Here is an 11,777-nt window from a genome sequence, read left to right on the forward strand (position 1 = left end):
TTATTACAATGACCAACATCATTTTGCACATGTCGGTAAATTCGGTGTTTAAAAAAAAAAAAGTCTTTTCTGTCTGCGGCTATGTTCATGCCCCTTTAAGACAGCTACAGCGGCTGTAGTCACGTGACTCCACCCATCTGAACAAGAAAAAAAAACAGACGACTGCGTACCAGAGTACTCGAGACGGCACATTTTCCAGAGGATGCACACTTGTTTATTTGGCTTGCATTGACATTTTTTTCATTTTTATTTCACATTTTTTATTTGGCATTATTCATATTGTTTACAAGAGACCACACAAATCTATCAATCTATTTTGCAGAAAAAGATTTTACGAGAGCTGCCCTTTCTATCCTGTTCTTTGTGACATTGTTCAAATCATGCAAAGCAAGCTATTCGGAATGTTTATACAAATGATTTTTGTACTTTTATTTTTCATTGAATGTAATGTGTACCAGTTGGATGCATTTGCTGCATTTATTTAGATTTTGGTCCACGGGGGGAATTTATTGTGCATTTATCGTTACCGAGGTAAAATTGCTCAATTTATCGCAATATTGACTTGAGGTCATATCGCCCAGCCCTAGGGGGGGGGGTATTTGCATTTGCTTCCATTTGCTTCTGCACCCACACGGAGGAGCAAAAAATTTGTTTCGTATTCTCCATTGCACCACTCTCATTCTGCTGCCTGAATTTATGTTTAAGCTATGCTTTTATTGAATCTGATTGAATAATACACCAACAACATCCACTCCACTATGAGACTTTGAAAGACTCATATACTGTAATCATGATATTCATAAGACGCACATAAACCACTGGAAAATGGACTTGGGATGTCTGAAGAACATGCGCCGCTGGAACATGGACTTTGGATGGCCAAAAGACGTGCCTTGCCAGAACATGGATAAGGGATGGCCGCTGGAAAATGGAATTCTGTCATCTTTAGGACTTTCGTCGTTGCAACGGGGACTTTGGACGGCTGCGGGACTTCTGCCGCGGGAATAGAAACTGGGGATAGTTCCGCAACCTGCACGCGTGGAACATGGACTTGGGATGGCTGCAAGATGTGAGCTCCTTTAAAATGGACTTGGGATGGCCACAGGATGTGCGCTGCCGGGACGGGATAAGGTAAGTGCTTGTATGATATTGTATTGTATTGTTGTTGGAACGTGGACTTGGGACGGTTGCGGGACTTCTACCGGTGGGATAGAAACTGGGGATAGTTGCGCGACATGCACCTGTGGAACATGGACTTGGGATGGCCACAGGATGTGCGCTGCCGGGGCGGGGGATAAGGTAAGTGCTTGTATAATATTGTATTATTGTTGGAACGTGGACTTGGGATAGCTGCAGCGCTTGCACAGCTGGAACAGGGATTTTGGATGGCGAAACACCGCTGGAAGAGCAACTCTGGATGTTGGCCTTAAATGCAATGCTGGATCCTGGACTTAAGACTTTTGTCAATGGAACTTGGGCTTGGAATGGTTGCAGGACTTGTGCCGCTGGAACAGAAACTGGGAATAGTTGCGCAACATGCATCAGTGGAACATGGAATTGGGACGGCTGTCGTCAGTGGGACTGTGACTTGGGATGCCCTCAGCAGAAGTAGAGCTCCACCACAAACTTGGAACGCATGTAAGATGTGTGGTGAAGGACTGTGAACAAGAAGAGGCCATTGCTGCAGAGGAGTCACATCAGGGACCTCAGAAGGCTGCAGCTGCAGTGGATTCTGACTGAGCACTTGAGATGGCTGGATTTGCAGACGAACCGGATCAGGACTTGAGACGGCCGATGCTGCAGAGTTGCCGGATCGTGCACCGGAGATGGCTGTTGCTGCAGGACAGCCAGATCAGGGGTTTGAGATGGCCGCACTGTAGGTGAGCCTGATCTTGGACTTGAGATGGCCGCGGCTGTCGATTCGCCTGATCAGCGACTTGGGACGGCCATTGCAGCAGAGCAGCTTGAAGAGGGACTTGAGAAGGCCACAGCTGAAGAGTCCCAGTGCCAAGGACTGGAGATGGCTACAGCTGAAGAGGAACCGCAATCATGACTTGACCAAGTTAGTGGATCTGTGCCTCTGTGACACTGACTTGGGACGGTCGCAGGATGTGCGCCGCTGGAAATTGGACAAGAGACGACCACAGGACGTGCGCCGCGGGGACATGGACTCAGGATGACTGCAGGATGTGTGACCCTGCAACATGGACTTGGGACAGCTGTCGTCGGTGGGACAGGGACTTGGGATGCCCTCAGCAGAAATGGAGCTTCACCACAAGCTTGGAATGCATGTAAGAAGTGTGTTGAAGGACTGTGAACAAGAAGTGGCCATCGCTGCAGAGGAGTCACATCAGGGACCTCAGACGGCTGCAGCTGTAGTGGATTCTGACTGAGCACTTGAGATGGCTGGATTTGCAGACGAACCGGATCAGGGACTTGAGACGGCCGATGCTGCAGAGTTGCCGGATCGTGCACCGGAGATGGCTGTTGCTGCAGGATAGCCAGATCAGGGGTTTGAGATGGCCGCACTGTAGCAGAGCCTGATCAGGGACTTGAGATGGCCGCGGCTGTCGATTCGCCTGATCAGGGACTTGGGACGGCCATTGCAGCAGAGCAGCTTGAAGAGGGACTTGAGATGGCCGCTGCTGAAGAGTCCCAGCGCCAAGGACTGTAGATGGCCACAGCTAAAGAGGAACCGCAATCATGACTTGACAAAGCCAGTGGATCTGTGCCGCTGTGACACGGACTTCGGACGGTCGCAGGATGTGTGCCACTGGAAACTGGACAAGAGACGACCACAGGACGTGCGCCGTTGGGACATGGACTCGGGACGGCTGAATGGACTGCATGGACTCAGGATGACTGCCGGACGCGTGACCCTGGAACATGGACCTGGGACGGCTGTCGTCGGTGGGACTGTGACTTTGGATGCCCTCAGCAGAAGTGGAGCTCCACCACAAACTTGGAACGCATGTAAGATGTGTGGTGAAGGACTGTGAACAAGAAGAGGCCATCGCTGCAGGGGAGTCACATCAGGGACCTCAGCAGCTGCAGCCTTCTGAGGTCCCTGATGTGACTCCTCTGCAGCGATGGCCTCTTCTTGTTCACAGTCCTTCACCACACATCTTACATGCGTTCCAAGTTTGTGGTGGAGCTCCACTTCTGCTGAGGGCATCCCAAGTCACAGTCCCACCGACGACAGCCGTCCCAAGTCCATGTTCCAGGGTCACGCATCCTGCAGTCATCCTGAGTCCATGCAGTCCATTCAGCCGTCCCGAGTCCATGTCCCAGCGGCGCACGTCCTGTGGTCGTCTCTTGTCCAATTTCCAGCGGCGCACATCCTGCGACCGTCCCAAGTCCGTGTCACAGCGGCACAGATCCACTGGCTTTGTCAAGTCTTGATTGCGGTTCCTCTTCAGCTGTGGCCATCTACTGTCCTTGGCGCTGGGACTCTTCAGCAGCGGCCATCTCAAGTCCCTCTTCAAGCTGCTCTGCTGCAATGGCCATCCCAAGTCCCTGATCAGGCGAATCGAGAGCCGCAGCCATCTCAAGTCCCTGATCAGGCTCTGCTACAGTGCGGCCATCTCAAACCCCTGATCTGGCTGTCCTGCAGCAACAGCCGGTTCAGGGGTTTGAGATGGCCGCGCTGTAGCAGAGCCTGATCAGGGACTTGGAACGGCCATTGCAGCAGAGCAGCTGGAAGAGGGACTTGAGATGGCCGCAACTGAAGAGTCCCAGCGCCAAGGACTGTAGATGGCCACAGCTGAAGAGGAACCGCAATCAAGACTTGACAAAGTCAGTGGATCTGTGCTGCTGTGACACGGACTTGGGACGGTCGCAGGACGTGCGCCGCTGGGACATGGACTCGGGACAGCTGAATGGACTGCATGGACTCAGGATGACTGCAGGATGCGTGACCCTGGAACATGGACTTGGGACGGCTGTCGTCGGTGGGACTGGGACTTGGGATGCCCTCAGCAGAAGTGGAGCTCCACCACAAACTTGGAACGCATGTAAGATGTGTGGTGAAGGACTGTGAACAAGAAGAGGCCATTGCTGCAGAGGAGTCACATCAGGGACCTCAGAAGGCTGCAGCTGCAGTGGATTCTGACTGAGCACTTGAGATGGCTGGATTTGCAGACGAACCGGATCAGGGACTTGAGACGGCCGATGCTGCAGAGTTGCCGGATCGTGCACCGGAGATGGCTGTTGCTGCAGGATAGCCAGATCAGGGGTTTGAGATGGCCGCACTGTAGCAGAGCCTGATCTTGGACTTGAGATGGCCGCGGCTGTCGATTCGCCTGATCAGGGACTTGGGACGGCCATTGCAGCAGAGCAGCTTGAAGAGGGACTTGAGATGGCCACAGCTGAAGAGTCCCAGCGCCAAGGACTGTAGATGGCCACAGCTGAAGAGGAACCGCATCCGAGACTTGACACCAGCCACTGGATCTGTGCCGCTGTGACGCGGACTTGGGACGGTCGCAGGATGTGCACCGCTGGAAATTGGACACGGGACGACCACAGGACGTGCGCCGCTGAGACATGGACTCGGGACGGCTGAAGGACCTGCTCCGCTGGAGCATGACTTTGGGATTGCGGAAAGACGTGCGCCGCTGGAACATGGCCTTGGGATGGCCGACGGATGTGCAACGCTGGAACATGAACTGGATACGGTTTTCGGACTGTCGTCGTTGATACGTGGATATGGGACGGCTGCATCACTTGCATCACTGACAAAGGGATTATGGATGGCTGCTGAATGAATGCTGCTGGAAGAACGACTTGGGATTGTTGCTCTAAATGCATCGCTGGACCGTGGACTTAAGGCTTCTTTAGGACTTTCGTCGGTGGAACTTGAACTCGGAATGGTTGCAGGACATGTGCCGTTGGAACAGAAAGTGGGGATAGGTGAACAACATGCACCACTGGAACATGGACTCAGGATGACTGCAGGACGTGTGACCCTGCAACATGGACTTGGGACAGCTGTCGTCGGTGGGACAGGGACTTGGGATGCCCTCAGCAGAAGTGGAGCTTCACCACAAGCTTGGAACGCATGTAAGAAGTGTGTTGAAGGACTATGAACAAGAAGTGGCCATCGCTGCAGAGGAGTCACATCAGGGACCTTAGACGGCTGCAGCTGCAGTGGATTCTGACTGAGCACTTGAGATGGCTGGATTTGCAGACGAACCGGATCAGGGACTTGAGACGGCCGATGCTGCAGAGTTGCCGGATCGTGCACCGGAGATGGCTGTTGCTGCAGGATAGCCAGATCAGGGGTTTGAGATGGCCGCACTGTAGCAGAGCCTGATCTTGGACTTGAGATGGCCGCGGCTGTCGATTCGCCTGATCAGGGACTTGGGACGGCCATTGCAGCAGAGCAGCTTGAAGAGGGACTTGAGATGGCCACAGCTGAAGAGTCCCAGCGCCAAGGACTGTAGATGGCCACAGCTGAAGAGGAACCGCAATCAAGACTTGACAAAGTCAGTGGATCTGTGCCGCTGTGACACGGACTTCGGACGGTCGCAGGATGTGTGCCACTGGAAACTGGACAAGAGACGACCACAGGACGTGCGCCGTTGGGACATGGACTCGGGACGCCTGAATGGACTGCATGGACTCAGGATGACTGCAGGATGCGTGACCCTGGAACATGGACTTGGGACGGCTGTCGTCGGTGGGACTGTGACTTGGGATGCCCTCAGCAGAAGTGGAGCTCCACCACAAACTTGGAACGCATGTAAGATGTGTGGTGAAGGACTGTGAACAAGAAGAGGCCGTTGCTGCAGAGGAGTCACATCAGGGACCTCAGAAGGCTGCAGCTGGAGTGGATTCTGACTGAGCACTTGAGATGGCTGGATTTGCAGACGAACCGGATCAGGGACTTGAGACGGCCGATGCTGCAGAGTTGCCGGATCGTGCACTGGAGATGGCTGTTGCTGCAGGATAGCCAGATCAGGGGTTTGAGATGGCCGCACTGTAGCAGAGCCTGATCTTGGACTTGAGATAGCCGCGGCTGTCGATTCGCCTGATCAGGGACTTGGGACGGCCATTGCAGCAGAGCAGCTTGAAGAGGGACTTGAGATGGCCACAGCTGAAGAGTCCCAGCGCCAAGGACTGTAGATGGCCACAGCTGAAGAGGAACCGCAATCAAGACTTGACAAAGTCAGTGGATCTGTGCCGCTGTGACACGGACTTGGGACGGTCGCAGGATGTGCGCCGCTGGAAAATGGACAAGAGACGACCACAGGACGTGCGCCGCTGGGACATGGACTCGGGACAGCTGAATGGACTGCATGGACTCAGGATGACTGCAGGATGCGTGACCCTGGAACATGGACTTGGGACGGCTGTCGTCGGTGGGACTGGGACTTGGGATGCCCTCAGCAGAAGTGGAGCTCCACCACAAACTTGGAACGCATGTAAGATGTGTGGTGAAGGACTGTGAACAAGAAGAGGCCATTGCTGCAGAGGAGTCACATCAGGGACCTCAGAAGGCTGCAGCTGCAGTGGATTCTGACTGAGCACTTGAGATGGCTGGATTTGCAGACGAACCGGATCAGGACTTGAGACGGCCGATGCTGCAGAGTTGCCGGATCGTGCACCGGAGATGGCTGTTGCTGCAGGACAGCCAGATCAGGGGTTTGAGATGGCCGCACTGTAGGTGAGCCTGATCTTGGACTTGAGATGGCCGCGGCTGTCGATTCGCCTGATCAGCGACTTGGGACGGCCATTGCAGCAGAGCAGCTTGAAGAGGGACTTGAGAAGGCCACAGCTGAAGAGTCCCAGTGCCAAGGACTGGAGATGGCCACAGCTGAAGAGGAACCGCAATCATGACTTGACCAAGTTAGTGGATCTGTGCCTCTGTGACACTGACTTGGGACGGTCGCAGGATGTGCGCCGCTGGAAATTGGACAAGAGACGACCACAGGACGTGCGCCGCGGGGACATGGACTCAGGATGACTGCAGGATGTGTGACCCTGCAACATGGACTTGGGACAGCTGTCGTCGGTGGGACAGGGACTTGGGATGCCCTCAGCAGAAATGGAGCTTCACCACAAGCTTGGAATGCATGTAAGAAGTGTGTTGAAGGACTGTGAACAAGAAGTGGCCATCGCTGCAGAGGAGTCACATCAGGGACCTCAGACGGCTGCAGCTGTAGTGGATTCTGACTGAGCACTTGAGATGGCTGGATTTGCAGACGAACCGGATCAGGGACTTGAGACGGCCGATGCTGCAGAGTTGCCGGATCGTGCACCGGAGATGGCTGTTGCTGCAGGATAGCCAGATCAGGGGTTTGAGATGGCCGCACTGTAGCAGAGCCTGATCAGGGACTTGAGATGGCCGCGGCTGTCGATTCGCCTGATCAGGGACTTGGGACGGCCATTGCAGCAGAGCAGCTTGAAGAGGGACTTGAGATGGCCGCTGCTGAAGAGTCCCAGCGCCAAGGACTGTAGATGGCCACAGCTAAAGAGGAACCGCAATCATGACTTGACAAAGCCAGTGGATCTGTGCCGCTGTGACACGGACTTCGGACGGTCGCAGGATGTGTGCCACTGGAAACTGGACAAGAGACGACCACAGGACGTGCGCCGTTGGGACATGGACTCGGGACGGCTGAATGGACTGCATGGACTCAGGATGACTGCCGGACGCGTGACCCTGGAACATGGACCTGGGACGGCTGTCGTCGGTGGGACTGTGACTTGGGATGCCCTCAGCAGAAGTGGAGCTCCACCACAAACTTGGAACGCATGTAAGATGTGTGGTGAAGGACTGTGAACAAGAAGAGGCCATCGCTGCAGGGGAGTCACATCAGGGACCTCAGCAGCTGCAGCCTTCTGAGGTCCCTGATGTGACTCCTCTGCAGCGATGGCCTCTTCTTGTTCACAGTCCTTCACCACACATCTAACATGCGTTCCAAGTTTGTGGTGGAGCTCCACTTCTGCTGAGGGCATCCCAAGTCACAGTCCCACCGACGACAGCCGTCCCAAGTCCATGTTCCAGGGTCACGCATCCTGCAGTCATCCTGAGTCCATGCAGTCCATTCAGCCGTCCCGAGTCCATGTCCCAGCGGCGCACGTCCTGTGGTCGTCTCTTGTCCAATTTCCAGCGGCGCACATCCTGCGACCGTCCCAAGTCCGTGTCACAGCGGCACAGATCCACTGGCTTTGTCAAGTCTTGATTGCGGTTCCTCTTCAGCTGTGGCCATCTACTGTCCTTGGCGCTGGGACTCTTCAGCAGCGGCCATCTCAAGTCCCTCTTCAAGCTGCTCTGCTGCAATGGCCATCCCAAGTCCCTGATCAGGCGAATCGAGAGCCGCGGCCATCTCAAGTCCCTGATCAGGCTCTGCTACAGTGCGGCCATCTCAAACCCCTGATCTGGCTGTCCTGCAGCAACAGCCGGTTCAGGGGTTTGAGATGGCCGCGCTGTAGCAGAGCCTGATCAGGGACTTGGAACGGCCATTGCAGCAGAGCAGCTGGAAGAGGGACTTGAGATGGCCGCAACTGAAGAGTCCCAGCGCCAAGGACTGTAGATGGCCACAGCTGAAGAGGAACCGCAATCAAGACTTGACAAAGTCAGTGGATCTGTGCCGCTGTGACACGGACTTGGGACGGTCGCAGGATGTGCGCCGCTGGAAATTGGACAAGAGACGACCACAGGACGTGCGCCGCTGAGACATGGACTCGGGACGGCTGAAGGACCTGCTCTGCTGGAGCATGACTTTGGGATTGCGGAAAGACGTGCGCCGCTGGAACATGGCCTTGGGATGGCCGACGGATGTGCAACGCTGGAACATGAACTGGATACGGTTTTCGGACTGTCGTCGTTGATACGTGGATATGGGACGGCTGCAGCACTTGCATCACTGACAAAGGGATTATGGATGGCTGCTGAATGAATGCTGCTGGAAGAACGACTTGGGATTGTTGCTCTAAATGCATCGCTGGACCGTGGACTTAAGGCTACTTTAGGACTTTCGTCGGTGGGACTTGAACTCGGAATGGTTGCAGGACATGTGCCGTTGGAACAGAAAGTGGGGATAGGTGAACAACATGCACCACTGGAACATGGACTCGGGATGGCTGCAAGACGTGCGCTCCTGGAACATGAACTTGGGATAGCCACAGGATGTGCGCTGCCGGGACAGGGATGAGGTAAGTGCTTGTATGAAATAGTAGTGTATTATTGTTGGAACGTGGACTTGGGAAAGCTGCAGCGCTTGCACAGCTGGAACAGGGATTTTGGATGGCTGAACGATAAACGCCGCTGGAAGAGAAACTCTGGATGTTTGCCTTAAATGCAACACTGGAACCTGGACTCAAGACGTCTTTAGGACTTTCGTCGGTGGATCTTGAACTTGGAATGGTTGCAGTACATGTGCCGTTGGAACAGAAACTGGGGATAGTTGAACAACATGCACCACTGGAACATGGACTCAGGATGACTGCAGGACGTGTGACCCTGCAACATGGACTTGGGACGGCTGTCGTCGGTGGGACTGGGACTTGGGATGCCCTCAGCAGAAGTGGAGCTCCACCACAAACTTGGAACTCATGTAAGATGTGTGGTGAAGGACTGTGAACAAGAAGAGGCCATTGCTGCAGAGGAGTCACATCAGGGACCTCAGAAGGCTGCAGCTGCAGTGGATTCTGACTGAGCACTTGAGATGGCTGGATTTGCAGACGAACCGGATCAGGGACTTGAGACGGCCGATGCTGCAGAGTTGCTGGATCGTGCACCGGAGATGGCTGTTGCTGCAGGATATCCAGATCAGGGGTTTGAGATGGCCGCACTGTAGCAGAGCCTGATCAGGAACTTGAGATGGCCGCGGCTGTCGATCTGCCTGATCAGGCACTTGGGACGGCCATTGCAGCAGAGCAGCTGGAAGAGGGACTTGAGATGGCCGCAGCTGAAGAGTCCCAGCACCAAGGACTGTAGATGGCCACAGCTGAAGAGGAACCGCAATCAAGACTTGACAAAGCCAGTGGATCTGTGCCGCTGTGACACGGACTTGGGACGGTCGCAGGATGTGCGCCGCTGGAAATTGGACAAGAGACGACCACAGGACGTGCGCCGCTGGGACATGGACTCGGGACGGCTGAATGGACTGCATGGACTCAGAATGACTGCCGGACGTGTGACCCTGGAACATGGACCTGGGACAGCTGTCGTCGGTGGGACAGGGACTTGGGATGCCCTCAGCAGAAATGGAGCTTCACCACAAGCTTGGAATGCATGTAAGAAGTGTGTTGAAGGACTCTGAACAAGAAGTGGCCATCGCTGCAGAGGAGTCACATCAGGGACCTCAGACGGCTGCAGCTGCAGTGGATTCTGACTGAGCACTTGAGATGGCTGGATTTGCAGACGAACCGGATCAGGGACTTGAGACGGCCGATGCTGCAGAGTTGCCGGATCGTGCACCGGAGATGGCTGTTGCTGCAGGATAGCCAGATCAGGGGTTTGAGATGGCCGCACTGTAGCAGAGCCTGATCTTGGACTTGAGATGGCCGCGGCTGTCGATTCGCCTGATCAGGGACTTGGGACGGCCATTGCAGCAGAGCAGCTTGAAGAGGGACTTGAGATGGCCACAGCTGAAGAGTCCCAGCGCCAAGGACTGAAGATGGCCACAGCTGAAGAGGAACCGCATCCGAGACTTGACACCAGCCACTGGATCTGTGCCGCTGTGACGCGGACTTGGGACGGTCGCAGGATGTGCACCGCTGGAAATTGGACACGGGACGACCACAGGACGTGCGCCGCTGAGACATGGACTCGGGACGGCTGAAGGACCTGCTCCGCTGGAGCATGACTTTGGGATTGCGGAAAGACGTGCGCCGCTGGAACATGGCCTTGGGATGGCCGACGGATGTGCAACGCTGGAACATGAACTGGATACGGTTTTCGGACTGTCGTCGTTGATACGTGGATATGGGACGGCTGCATCACTTGCATCACTGACAAAGGGATTATGGATGGCTGCTGAATGAATGCTGCTGGAAGAACGACTTGGGATTGTTGCTCTAAATGCATCGCTGGACCGTGGACTTAAGGCTTCTTTAGGACTTTCGTCGGTGGAACTTGAACTCGGAATGGTTGCAGGACATGTGCCGTTGGAACAGAAAGTGGGGATAGGTGAACAACATGCACCACTGGAACATGGACTCAGGATGACTGCAGGACGTGTGACCCTGCAACATGGACTTGGGACAGCTGTCGTCGGTGGGACAGGGACTTGGGATGCCCTCAGCAGAAGTGGAGCTTCACCACAAGCTTGGAACGCATGTAAGAAGTGTGTTGAAGGACTATGAACAAGAAGTGGCCATCGCTGCAGAGGAGTCACATCAGGGACCTTAGACGGCTGCAGCTGCAGTGGATTCTGACTGAGCACTTGAGATGGCTGGATTTGCAGACGAACCGGATCAGGGACTTGAGACGGCCGATGCTGCAGAGTTGCCGGATCGTGCACCGGAGATGGCTGTTGCTGCAGGATAGCCAGATCAGGGGTTTGAGATGGCCGCACTGTAGCAGAGCCTGATCTTGGACTTGAGATGGCCGCGGCTGTCGATTCGCCTGATCAGGGACTTGGGACGGCCATTGCAGCAGAGCAGCTTGAAGAGGGACTTGAGATGGCCACAGCTGAAGAGTCCCAGCGCCAAGGACTGTAGATGGCCACAGCTGAAGAGGAACCGCAATCAAGACTTGACAAAGTCAGTGGATCTGTGCCGCTGTGACACGGACTTCGGACGGTCGCAGGATGTGTGCCACTGGAAAC

This window comes from Idiotropiscis lumnitzeri, chromosome 16, assembly GCF_059441095.1.
Source record: "Idiotropiscis lumnitzeri isolate Australia: NSW breed Sydney's pygmy pipehorse chromosome 16, RoL_Ilum_1.0, whole genome shotgun sequence".
NCBI lineage: Eukaryota > Metazoa > Chordata > Actinopteri > Syngnathiformes > Syngnathidae > Idiotropiscis > Idiotropiscis lumnitzeri.